This window comes from Pelodiscus sinensis, chromosome 2 (genome assembly GCF_049634645.1).
Source record: "Pelodiscus sinensis isolate JC-2024 chromosome 2, ASM4963464v1, whole genome shotgun sequence".
In the NCBI taxonomy this organism is placed as follows: domain Eukaryota; kingdom Metazoa; phylum Chordata; order Testudines; family Trionychidae; genus Pelodiscus; species Pelodiscus sinensis.
In genome coordinates, this window is record NC_134712.1 from 111464706 (window position 1) to 111476951 (window position 12246).

The following is a 12246-nucleotide window of genomic DNA, read 5'->3' on the forward strand; positions in this document are numbered from 1 at the left end:
GGTCTCTCTGTGCTGAATGAGGAAGTGGGATATTTTAGTGGACTCACAGGGAAAATGTCCAGAACTATAAGCAGTCTCTGTAGTCTATTTTGCTCAGTATTTCTAGATACCAGAAGGACAAATTTAACCCTCATGTAAGTGTTGCACCTGGCTAAAAGGGGGGTGATTTGTCCTATATTCCTTTATCGGGCTCTGTTCTGTTATGGTATGGCATGAATAAAATACTGATAGGGCTAAATTCTGCCCTTAATTAAAGGTATGGAGGAACCTCAGGTTGCAAAAATACAACTGAGTGCGTAATTGCTATAACTAAGGTCTAGCTTCCTATCTTCCCTCCACTGATTTAATCATAGACGATATATCATTTATGCAGATTGTTGAAATAAACTGTCTCATATTTGAGATAGACCAATTATTTTAAAGGCTTATAATACTCCACATACAATATGTGCTCCAAAGTCCATTGTAAATTGCAGATAACAAATCTCCTAATGTTAATATCATTAACACCAGGTCTAAATTAAACCTGGAAGGTCAGCTTAATGTATGAAACTCCAGCCTACGTAGAATACTAGACATGATAAATAGAATGCCAGAACATTGATCTCCAGCAAGGTAAGTGAAGATGTGACCTTAGCCTCAACGCAAAATATTGTTTCCTTCGACTCTGATTTTCTTTATAATGGCATGAAGATGACACACCAAATGGTGCCATAACTTACATTCCCTGCCAAATCATTGTAATCATTCTGGCCCAGATCCTCAAAGGTATAGAGGGACTTTCCCTGGGGCTTCGTCCATCATTTCCTTTAGTGTAACTGAGATCCATATTCACCTCCCATGGCCAACAAAACCCATACTGGTGCAAATAATGGCACCTCAGAGTGACAGTTTTGGCAGAGGCAGAAGCACAGTACAACTAGCCAACCGCAAAACCCATTCTGTCATGGGGAGAGGTGGTAATATGTAGTGCAGGTCAGCTTCAAAGGAGGCAGAATAAGGCTGGCCAGGAGATGTGCAGATTCAGTGTATCTACGGGGGACCTTCCACTGTACAATCAACAAGCCCTCTCCTGGCCAAACTACACAGAGCAGAGCAGACAGACAGCATGCGTATGAATTTGTGAATCTGAATACCAAACCTCAGCTCTAATTTTAGCTCTCACAGCTCTGACAACATTCCTTTTTAATTGCCTGTATTGTTATTCGTGTCAGAATTTCTTAAATGCAGGAGGGGAAGTGGGAGAAAAAGAGAACAACACCTCAACCCCCTCCGCTCTGTTCAGACATAGTGGAGATAATCAAGGGGCACCTTGATGAATAAAACCACTTGATCACAGTTTTAATGTGCAGACTGTGTGGATTTTGACCTCCTTGCCACACCTACATAGAAATATCTGGCTTTCTAGAATAGTGGGAGATGTTGCTTTGAAAGAAGGCTATATGGAACTTATGGGCCAGCTCTGATAAATGCTCATTCTTCCCAAATGTTAAATATATTTGACACGCATTATATGCTCTGCTGATGCTGAGAAATCACAATGTTCTCTGATATCAGCCTTCCAGAATGACAGAAACAAGCCCCTTCCCCATCCCCCGCATTATAATAATTTGTTCTCCATATTCATTGAGTCTTTCAGCTTCCTTTCAGAAAAGAAAAGAAAAGAAAAGAAAAGAAAAGAAAAGAAAAGAAAAGAAAAGAAAAGAAAAGAACAACAAACTCTAAGCTGTCAACTGTTTTTAGGATCCAAAATTCCATTAGGAAGTCCGCAGAGGCAACTAATTGCAGAAATAAAAACCTCCTCTCCCCACCAATCCACAGTCCACAGAAATGACCTTCTAAAAAGATGAATTCAAAATATTTTCACCATCAGCAAGGCCATTGCCTGCTCTTTGCTGTTACTCGGTGGGCACTGCTGGCACAGGTACTACTTCCCACACTACCTGTATATTGACACATTCAGAATCGTCTATCACACTGTGCAATGCAAACATGCTGAGGCTATGTAACATCTGTGCCAACACTTCTGCAGCCTTATAAATCACTGCCTGGCTCTTACTGGGGTAACAAGGAAGAAAATGTTGGCAGTAGAATAATAATTGAGTTGATTTACCAGCTATGCACTCTTCCTGGAGATGGGAGTGGGGGAAGTATTGGCAAAGAAAGGTTTTCTTCCAACAAAAGAAAGAATTTGCTGAGCTACAGAAAAGTGATTGCAATAATTATCCAGGCTGTGGAATTTGTTTCTTGTTAGACTGAGCATGAGGGCTTTACCTCTTCGCAGTCTGAAATGTAACTAATTCACCTTTGGGTATGTTCAGAATAAAAATGTACAGGAAGCATTATTGAACCAGGTTCATGGTGAATATATAGGGGTAAATTGTGCCCTCATACATACATGCCTAGATTTCTCCAAAGTCAATGGCAGCCAGTTACATATATTCAGGGGCAGAATTTGGGCATTAGATAGTATTAGGCAACAATATATGTTGATTGTAAAATGGAAGTTAATTATATGGTTTTTTTTTTTTAAATCATTGGGTGAAAAAAGGGATTCACCAAATGGGGACTGGTTAATAAATGGTCTTTTATTTATGTTCTCTGACTTGAATACCTGCCTCCATAAAGCTCAATGGCAAAACTTCTATTGATTTCCAGGGAATCAGGATTTCACCCAAAATTCATCTTTGAAATTTCTAATCGTGTTTCAAAATCCACGGCGTACTTCATAAGTTCTTATACATTTTCTCTCTATAATAACAAACACACTATCCCACATAGCAGCCTACAGTTACAAACTCCTAATGAAAGAACACCCAATTCACAGGAAAAACTATTTCACTTTAGGAAAAGAAATGAACATTCAAGGAAAGTCACACATATGGAACAAAATGTGTATCAATGTATTCAGGGCTCCTCACTGTCCTACTCTGTGCAATCTTCCAACTTCATTTCCCATACAATATGGACACCAATAAAAGATGCAAAGGCAGGAATATCTGCGTCATATGTTCTGTGATTCTGTAAGAGATTCCTAAACACTCACATATGGTACTTGAATGCCCAGTTATGACTCATTATTTAGATAGAATGTTTCAAAGGCTAAGTAATATCCAGTGTATTTCTCGTCCATCTTCTCCATGATTCTTCTCCAGTCCTACGTGCCTATAACATACAAAACACTTTATATTCTCAAAACATTATCTGTTACAGTTCTGTTACTGAAGTGGAAAACATGAAATGCAATCACCATGGGCCTGGGGTGGAATTAAAATTCTCACAGATTCTGACATATATATAGATCTATAGGATATACTTTATGATACCAGAGTTTAACTTTGGGGCTTTGGGGTTAAAACATAATATAATTAATAAAGAATAATAAGCATCTGGGAAACAGCATGCTTTGTTCTAAAAGCAATAATATAATATATTTCTTCTAGTTGTTTCCCAGAATGTGCATACCAAATACCATGATTACCTTTTAGATCTCAGAATTTTCCATTTCTATATTCCTTCTACTGTGAAGGACACCAGACACTTTACAAACTCTAGGCCTGATCCTACAAACTTTTACTACTGATTATAATGCCTACAACAACAATAAGACCCAGGTAAAATCCTGTCCGCACTGAAGTCAATGAGGGTATGTCTACACTACCACCCTAGTTCGAACTAGGGTGGTTAATGTAGTCATACGAACTTGCAAATGAAGCCTGGGATTTGAATTTCCCGGGCTTCATTTGCATGTTGCCGGGCGCCGCCATTTTTAAATGTCCGCTAGTGCAGACTCCGTGCCCGCGGCTACACGTGGCACGAACTAGATAGTTCGGACTAGGCTTCCTATTCTGAACTATCTGTACGCCTCGTGGAACACAGACATACCCTGAGAGTTTAACCCCTACCTATCCCCCAATGACTTCAGTGGAAATAGCTACAGTAGTTTGAATTATGCCTGTTAATAAGGTTTACAAAATTGGGCCCTACATACATGCTGACCAATGAAATAGAGCAACCAGCTGACCAACCAATAACATATTGAATAACTAGACCAAGAAAATTTTGGGCCAAGCACTGTAAGAGATGTTCCTATTTTCCCAAAATGAAAATGCCATGATAGCTTTAATGCTTATGCTCAAAGAAGCCATAGCCTTCATTCTGAATAGCTCACGTGGTACATCCCACACATTAAATTACATTGCACTGAGTTTACCAACCCCAGAAGGAAGAAGTGCTCAGTCAGTTCTTCTGGCAGTTAAACTTGTAAGATCTGGCAATTTAAAGTTACTCTAAATATGAGCCTTGAACGTATGAATGCTTATGGACAAGTGCAGGACTTGTTACCATAAGTAACAATCTCCACGTTGCCTTCAATAGGCCTATTCTCAGTTGCAAGAAATGGGCTCGTGTGTTGGCAGAATCGGTCTCAAATTAAATTTAACTTTATAAAAATGCCTCCCACATATAGCTTCCTTTTCTACTACCTGGGAATAAAGTTTTGTCCTTTCTCCTAGCACAGCGACAGTACAGTGCCTACAGCACACTGCCTATACAGGCATTTGGCACAACTACATAACTTTACCAATGACTCACCTTAATTCAGTTCCCTGGGGAGCTGAGAAGTGTTGCTGATCCTTAGCCATCTGCCACACCGCTCAATGGCAACCACTACCAGTACACCAGCATAACCGTGCCTCAGTGGGTCACAGCTGAGGATATCAGATTAAAGACAATCTGCTGAAAAAAAAGGGTAGACACACCCCAAACTGGTGGTTGTTTTTTTCATAAGATATACCAAACCAACAGCAAAGGTGGACTTCTGTCTTGCTACACTGGCTATTAGGAAGTCAAAAGTACAGTTTCACCACCCAAACACTAGACTAAATAATGAGTGGTTATTTAAAGCCAATTTAATCAAAGGGTTCTTTCAACCCTAAAGGATGACCAGCACATATCCAGGTTAGATTTAGCTCAGATCTTACCCAATAATTATGCTATAGCCAACCAGTTAGTATCTAATATCTAAAGATTTATTTATAAGATAAAAGAAAGGGCTTAGAATTAAAATAGTTAAAAGAATCAAACACGTATAGTCATTGTAAAATTCTTGGATCAATTTTGTAACAGTGATGGAATATAACATCTCTGGTAACATGCATAAGATTGGAAGGTCCTCCTCAGTCCACTGGTTGTAATGCTACAGTTAGTGTAAGTCCATAGATCAGAGCAGGAAAGAGGAAAAATGGATACGTTTCCATAATCTTTTAAACTTTCTGCGATGTGGCATGTCTGTTCTCAGTACAGTCAAAAAATATAGGTACAAGATGGAATGTAGGGTCACATGATATAGTCACATGCCCTTGCTTGCTTTGATGAGTTACAATGGGGCTATTTTCTGGCTAAAACATCCAAGTCCATCCAGGGAAGATAAGCTTCTTCAATGGCCCATTCTGTTCACTGATGCACCATCAACTTGAATAGTCCATTCACACTGTGCTGGCTAGACTAGATGTAAAATATTTGGTGGGTGTTGCCGCATAATGAAACTCTTGGGACATACAGATACATAGTTAATATGCATTACTTCACTAATTAAAAGGATAAATGCATACAATTAGAATAAAAATATTCAGCAAACCTTAACTTTCTCCATTAACACCTTATATGGCATACTTTGTACAAAATGTTTGCAATTATATAACAGTAGTAGCAACAATTATATACATGGTCATATGAGAATTATATGGTATATAACATAACAATTAACTATTAAACCTTCCTAACAGAAATCCTCTATTAATGTAAGTCAACATAGCTCTGTTGAGTCAAAGCTAAGCTGATTTACATCAGCTCAGGATCTGGCTACAAGTCTTTATATTCAGATCTGCTGCATTTTTCATATTGCATTCTGCTGCTTTCATTGCATATAGGTCCCAGTTGCTACATTTCCCACTCTAACAAGGTAAAATGTGGTACATATTATTACTAGGAATTAGCAGAAACACTATCAAATTCAACTTCAGTGTAAGTAAATCCATTTTTTTGGTGTTCAAAATCTCTATTAATTTTAAAGAAATTATGAAGCAATAGTGAAATTACAAATGAACAGAGACTTCAATTTTTCTGATGAATTCTGTTTTGTTACCTCATCTTCGCGCTGACCCTCAGCCTGCTTTTATCCTCTATTCTGGTATAGTGTCTTCTCTAATACACTAACTCTATAGGACAGGAAATATCTTCTTTGTTAGCAGTCTGTGCAGTGCCCAGCCCATCGGGAATCGCACCCTTGCCTTGTTTAAACATATAAATATTAATAGTAGATGTAACAAGTATGACATACAATGCAAATTAATAAATATAGCGGTAAAAATATTTAAAAAAATGTTAAATGTGTTGGTTGTATTGATAGCTGACCAAAATAGATAATATACCTTTGGAAATACAATAAGACTGAAAAAGAAAGTTGTGTGACTCAAAATAAAGCTTTCTCTCCTTCCATATTTCCACTTTTTACTACAAATCTTTTAAAATAGGGAAAATCCTGGACACCAATCTAAACTTGCTATTTTATGGATGATTTATCCGACTCCAGATTTCAGACATAACTTTTAATTTTGAAGTGGAATTGAGTTTCACGGTGCTACAGGGATTTATTATTTTCTTTCAAACTTCCCAGAACAGACACAAATAGTTGTAGTACATCCGTGTTTCACATCAGGCATATAAGCAAACTATTTTTGGTGTTTCAGTAGCACTTAGCTCTTCTGTTGATGTAGCACACCGATTCAGAAATAGATTTTCACCAGTCTCCAGGTGAACAAATGCATACAAATGAGTAAAAAAATGGGCACTGGACAAGCTGCCTTGATCTTGATACTTAATTTAGGGAGGCTGTTTTGAATAATTCAAAATTTTGCACTTCTAATTTCTTTTAATTCTTGAGATCCTAGTGTATATAATGGGATGGAAGTGTGAACTTGATTGCACTAGTGAACTTGGTTTCTGGGGGAAAGGGGAGGAGTGATAACAGGCTTCTTTGTCATCAAAGGGTAAAGAAATGTGACAATCTGGGAACTAGTTTTAGAACCCCATCTGCTAAACCAGAGAGAAATCAAGATTTTACAGTTCTATAAATATTTTAGTGTATGCCATCATTTATGAACTCTGGCAGCTATCATAAAATCTCTCTGACTTTTGTTACAACTGCATATAGGGCCAGAAAATTGCATCTCATGGTAAACCATAAAAATCTAAGTAAAAGCACCATTCCTTTCAGTATATTCTAAAAATATACAACCTCCCTGTCAGTACATGGCAGAGTAGTTACCATCCCAAGATGCCTGTTTCTCTCACATTTTTTTTAATCTGATCTTACCCTGGTCTTTTCAAACCTTTTTGTATTTCAGTATCCTTTTATGTTCCATAAATAACAGCCATCACAATATAAGCTGAAATAGCTTTTACTTTGTCACAACAGACTATAAGTAAGAGACACTTGGGTGATGATAATGCAGTGGATACAGGAGGTATTCTTGCTGACCTTTGTCTAATTGCTCCTGATGTGATTTTCATTTTATGGCAAGTTACTTTAGAACCTTGAAGGATAGATAGTCTCAGAGCAGATTCTGGGGCTTTAAACCCCTAGATCCTTCTTTAGAAAAATATAAATGAAGAGAAAGTTTCTGCACAATTAATGCTCCATTTAAACTTAAATCTTCCATCTTCTTCTGTGATAGACAATGTCTTTTCAAAAGGCGTATGTTTCCATATCTATGGGGCTGTAACTGTTGAGAATGTTTTGACTCCAATATTATGGCAGCATGCATTATACCAGTGTTTCTTAAACTTTTTAAGACTAAAGAACACCAAACAATATTTTTATGAGGAACACCATGAGGGAAAAAAAAAGGTCAGGGGAAAGTTATTGAGCAAAAAAAAAAAAAGTCGCCTGGCCCTTTAGGGATGGCCTTTTTTATTTCTGTTATTCTCCATGGCGGCACACCTCCAGTTGCCTTGTGGCACACCAGTGTACCACAGAACACAATTTCAGAAACACTGCATTATACCATAATTATGTGTGATCACAGATATGTAGGGCTGGAAGAGATCTCTAGAGGTCATCAAGTCCAACCTTTGCACTGAGGCAGGACCAAGTAAACTTTGTCCATCCCTGACACATGAAGGTCCAACCTATTCTCCAAAACCTTCAATGATGGGGATTCTATAGCCTTCCTTGGCATTCTCATTGCTGGGGGTTGATACTTATTAATATCTAATAATTTACATCCCCAAAGTTCCTATAATTATTCCTTGATTATTTTTTGTTTGTTTTTAACATGAGACAAGGGGTTAGGATAAACTTAAATGCCAAAGTTGACTGATCACCTGGGGTGAATATACTGAACCGTTATTTTGAAATAACTAGCGTTATTTGGAAATAATGATGTGAGCATCTACACAGCTATTCCGTTATTTCAAAATAATTTTGAAATAATGGATGGTTTATTCCAAAATCTGTAAACCTCATTCTATGAGAAATAACACCTATTCCAAAATAGCTATTTTGAAATAAGGCGTGTGTAGACGCTCCACCACTGCTATTTCAAAAGAGCCCCTCACCAGGGCCATTCTAAATTATTCCACCCCCGTGCTTCCTGGGGTTCTCTATTAGGATAGCACGTCCACTTGGGGAAGCCTGCCTCGGACTAATTTTGAGGCTTCCCTGCAGTGTAGATGTGCTATTCCGGAATAGCTTATTTTGAAATAAGCTTGCAGTGTAGATGTACCCCTGGGTTCTAGATACAAGGAAATAACACAATACAGAACTAATTAGGGGCATATTTTCAATGGAAGGGACACATAACAATACAGAGACATATTCCACCTCATTTGCTCGAATGAAAGAGGAAGCTGTGCAACTTCTTGCTAAACCTATGTAAAGTACTGGTGAGCATGCAAATTCAGGGTTTTGAAAACATAATGGATTAACACTAGAGCTGGGCAAATATATTACAAAAATTGACGGACCAAAAATACAGGTTGGACCTCCCTGGTCCAGCACCCTTGGAACCTGACCAGTTCCGAACAGTTTGTTGGACAGGGGAGATCCCCCCCCTCATGGCCCTTGCTGAAACGCTGACCCCCCAGCTAGGGCTCAAGCCTGGCTCTGCTGCTGCCTGGCCAGCTGTGGCTCCCTGGGCTGGAGCTCTCTCCCACTGTTGCCAGGGCCAGGGCTCTGTGTCTGTTGCCAGGACCGGAGTGCCGTGGCTGCTCTCAGCATCCTGCTGAGGCCAGAAGTCCTGACTGTGCCACCTGCCTCCTCATTACCCAGGGTTCCTGCTGAGTCACTGACCCCCTACCCTTGACACACTCCTGCCCCATGGCCAGACCACGGATGTTGCCAGACCAGAGAGTCCCAGCTAAGGGAGGTACAACCTGTACTGAATTCATTTTGGCTGGTTTTCCACCCATTTTTCTTTCTATCTGAAGATGTTGTGTGGTACCCGTTATCCTTATATCTGAACACCTTCAGGTTTGCTTTGTGCAAACATTGTAGATATTGAGTTTCCTGGCAGAAATGATTATGGAAAGTGTTAATTTTGAAGCATATTAGGTAAAATTTGCAGAAAGTGATTTTTAAAAAATTGTTAGTATTTGCACTGGAAAACAGATTGTACAAAACTATGTTTATCTAATCGGCTAACAGAAACGGTATCACATGACCCAAGATTCCAACCAAAATTAGCCATATAGTTTCAATTTTGAATATTACATAAAGATCAAGAATTATTCACATCACTTTTTTCAACAAACAGTTTTGGATAATAAATATATCTCAGATAATCCTAAAATAGTGGTAAACAATTCCTAGGAAAAAATCAATTCATATTCTTTTTAATCTTCATTACATTCTGGAGCATATTAATTTTTGGTGACTGCTTTATTTTGTCCTCTTTTGAAACAGAAAATTTGACCATGGTCAGTCAATACATGAAAAATTGTAGATTGACAGCCAAATTAATTCTTGAGATAACAACTAAATTGTCTGCAATTGAGTTACACTAAAGATGAATTTAGTCCTTTGTGATTGATGCCCAAGTGCCTAAAAGAACTACTATTTAAAAGGAGAATTCATATAACTTGTTGAAAGACATTTTGATTTTCTGCACACTTGTCACAATTATTCAGTCAACATTTTTGCCAGAATGTACCATTGCATGGTATATCATCTCTCTGAAGTACACATTATATATCAGAAACTCTGGTATAAATTGAAAAGATTTCTGTATGTGATAAAAGGTTATATTTAAAGTGTTCATCATCTCCCCAAATTTGGTCTCTTCTTATTTAAGGCAATACAGGTAAGTGGATTTGGATTAAACAAAAATGATCCTCCTTGGGTTTTAAACTTTCAAACAAATACAGCCCTTTGCCTGGTTTTGATCAGTGTAGTTAATTTTAAAACTATTTAAATAGACATGAGCTAATACTTATCTTTTTGAAAATTCATATGTTCCATGTGTAGATAAGAGTCATCTTGATATAGATTGCTTGATCCCAACTCTGAGGAAGTTTTGTGGCTTGCAAAATTTTGAAGACACCGTAATGTACATCTTCCCCAGAATCTTAATTCTCCTCATTCACCCCAGTCAACAAACGGAACTCCTGTGACAATAAAACATTTGGACAATAAACATAGTCCACATGGGATATGTAACTTAAGTCTTACTTTTATTATGGTCTTCCAGATGTTGCATCTTCCATTTGTGACTTCAAAGAGGCTTTTCTCTGAAAAAATATTACCTTTATTCAGTTAAAATGGCTAACGTAGCAGTTTACCTTAATGTTTTTTTCCTTATGAGTCTTCCTCAGAAAAATCTATAAGATTCAACTTTTCTCTGACTTATACCAGTGTAACTTTACTGGTGACAATGGTGCTGCTCCTGATATATGTTGAGAAAAGACTCAGGCCCAGATTTGATTTGTCCTTTTCATATGTGTTCATTTTTTTTGAATTGTATCCTTTGGTATATATGGTTGTGACAATTTTCTTCCACTATTTGATCTGAGGAAGTGGGTCTGGCCCACGAAAGCTCATCACCTATTAAACCATCTTGTTAGTCTTTAAAGTGCTACACATTCCTGTTTTTTGTTTCAGCTGCACCAGACTAACACGGCTACACTTCTACCACTATTCTGAAACTTTACAGATATCTCTAAGATACAGGTGTGGAAGAAAACAAGCCTTTACTCTGCGTTGTGTTTAAGCAACAGGGCTTCATACAAAACCAGTAAAGTAAATGAGAGTTTTTCCATTGACTTTGGAGGTCTCTGGATCAAGGCCATTGTGAGGATTAAACTGACGCTGAAGGAAACAAGGGCAGCTGGAAGAGGAGCAATGAGGAAGCAAAAGCATGGTATGTACAGGCCCTGCTTTGCTCATATGAGGGACACTGAATGAAATCCTGACTATGCTAACATCAATGTCAAAACACCCTTTGACTTCAGTGCAGCTAGGATTTCACACAGCATGCTAGTACAAATATTCAGTGTTCGGATTCACCATATGTGTTTGTGTCAATGAAACTCGACCATTCAAATGTGTGCAGGAAGTATCCACAAGGACTAAATATTGGTGGCATGGTTCCCCAATATCCACACAACCATATGAGCAACTGAAGAAGCAAAGGATAGACTTTAACGAAAGACTATGAAGAAAAAATTAAGGTGAAATAGGGCTCCTCTTCCGCCACAGCAATGCTGTCATACATCTAAACGTATAGCTGTAACAGCTTCCAACCTTGAATATCAGACCATTCACCCTCCTTCCCATACTAGGCTAAAATGCAACAGCTGCAACACTACTGTTAATAATAATACTAATAATAGTACTTTAACTTTATATTTTCCAGATCCTTTGCATTTATGAATTAAAGGAACAACATCAACTTGATTTCTTTTTATCTGGCTAATTTAAAAAAAAATCAATTTTCTGATAAAGTACCTTTTAAATGGCCTCCCCTCATTGTTGCCAATTCTGGTTTGAGACTCTAAAGGATTTTTTTCTGAGTAAACAGCAGAGCAAGGCCACCAAGCCTTCTTGACCTAACCATTTTATCACTCCCCCAGCTGCTATGCCTACTTGCTGCTTCTTTAGTTTTGGTTCCTGCTTTTCTACCACTGTTCCCGGTCTATACCTTCTTATGGGACTTGGGAAAGAGTTTGCACATGAATGCCCTCAGAACA

At 38.1% G+C, this 12246-nt stretch overlaps 1 long non-coding RNA gene across 2 annotated transcripts in view; it reads left to right on the plus strand.

The window, feature by feature from the left end:
* Window positions 1-3304, plus strand: part of LOC102447401 (uncharacterized) — an 81258-nt gene extending 77954 nt beyond the window's left edge. For both annotated transcript variants that reach the window (XR_012901653.1, XR_012901652.1), the window contains exon 3: window positions 1640-3304. This is a non-coding gene — a long non-coding RNA (uncharacterized LOC102447401). The remainder of the gene's footprint in view (window positions 1-1639) is intronic.
* Window positions 3305-12246: the final 8942 nt, after the last annotated feature.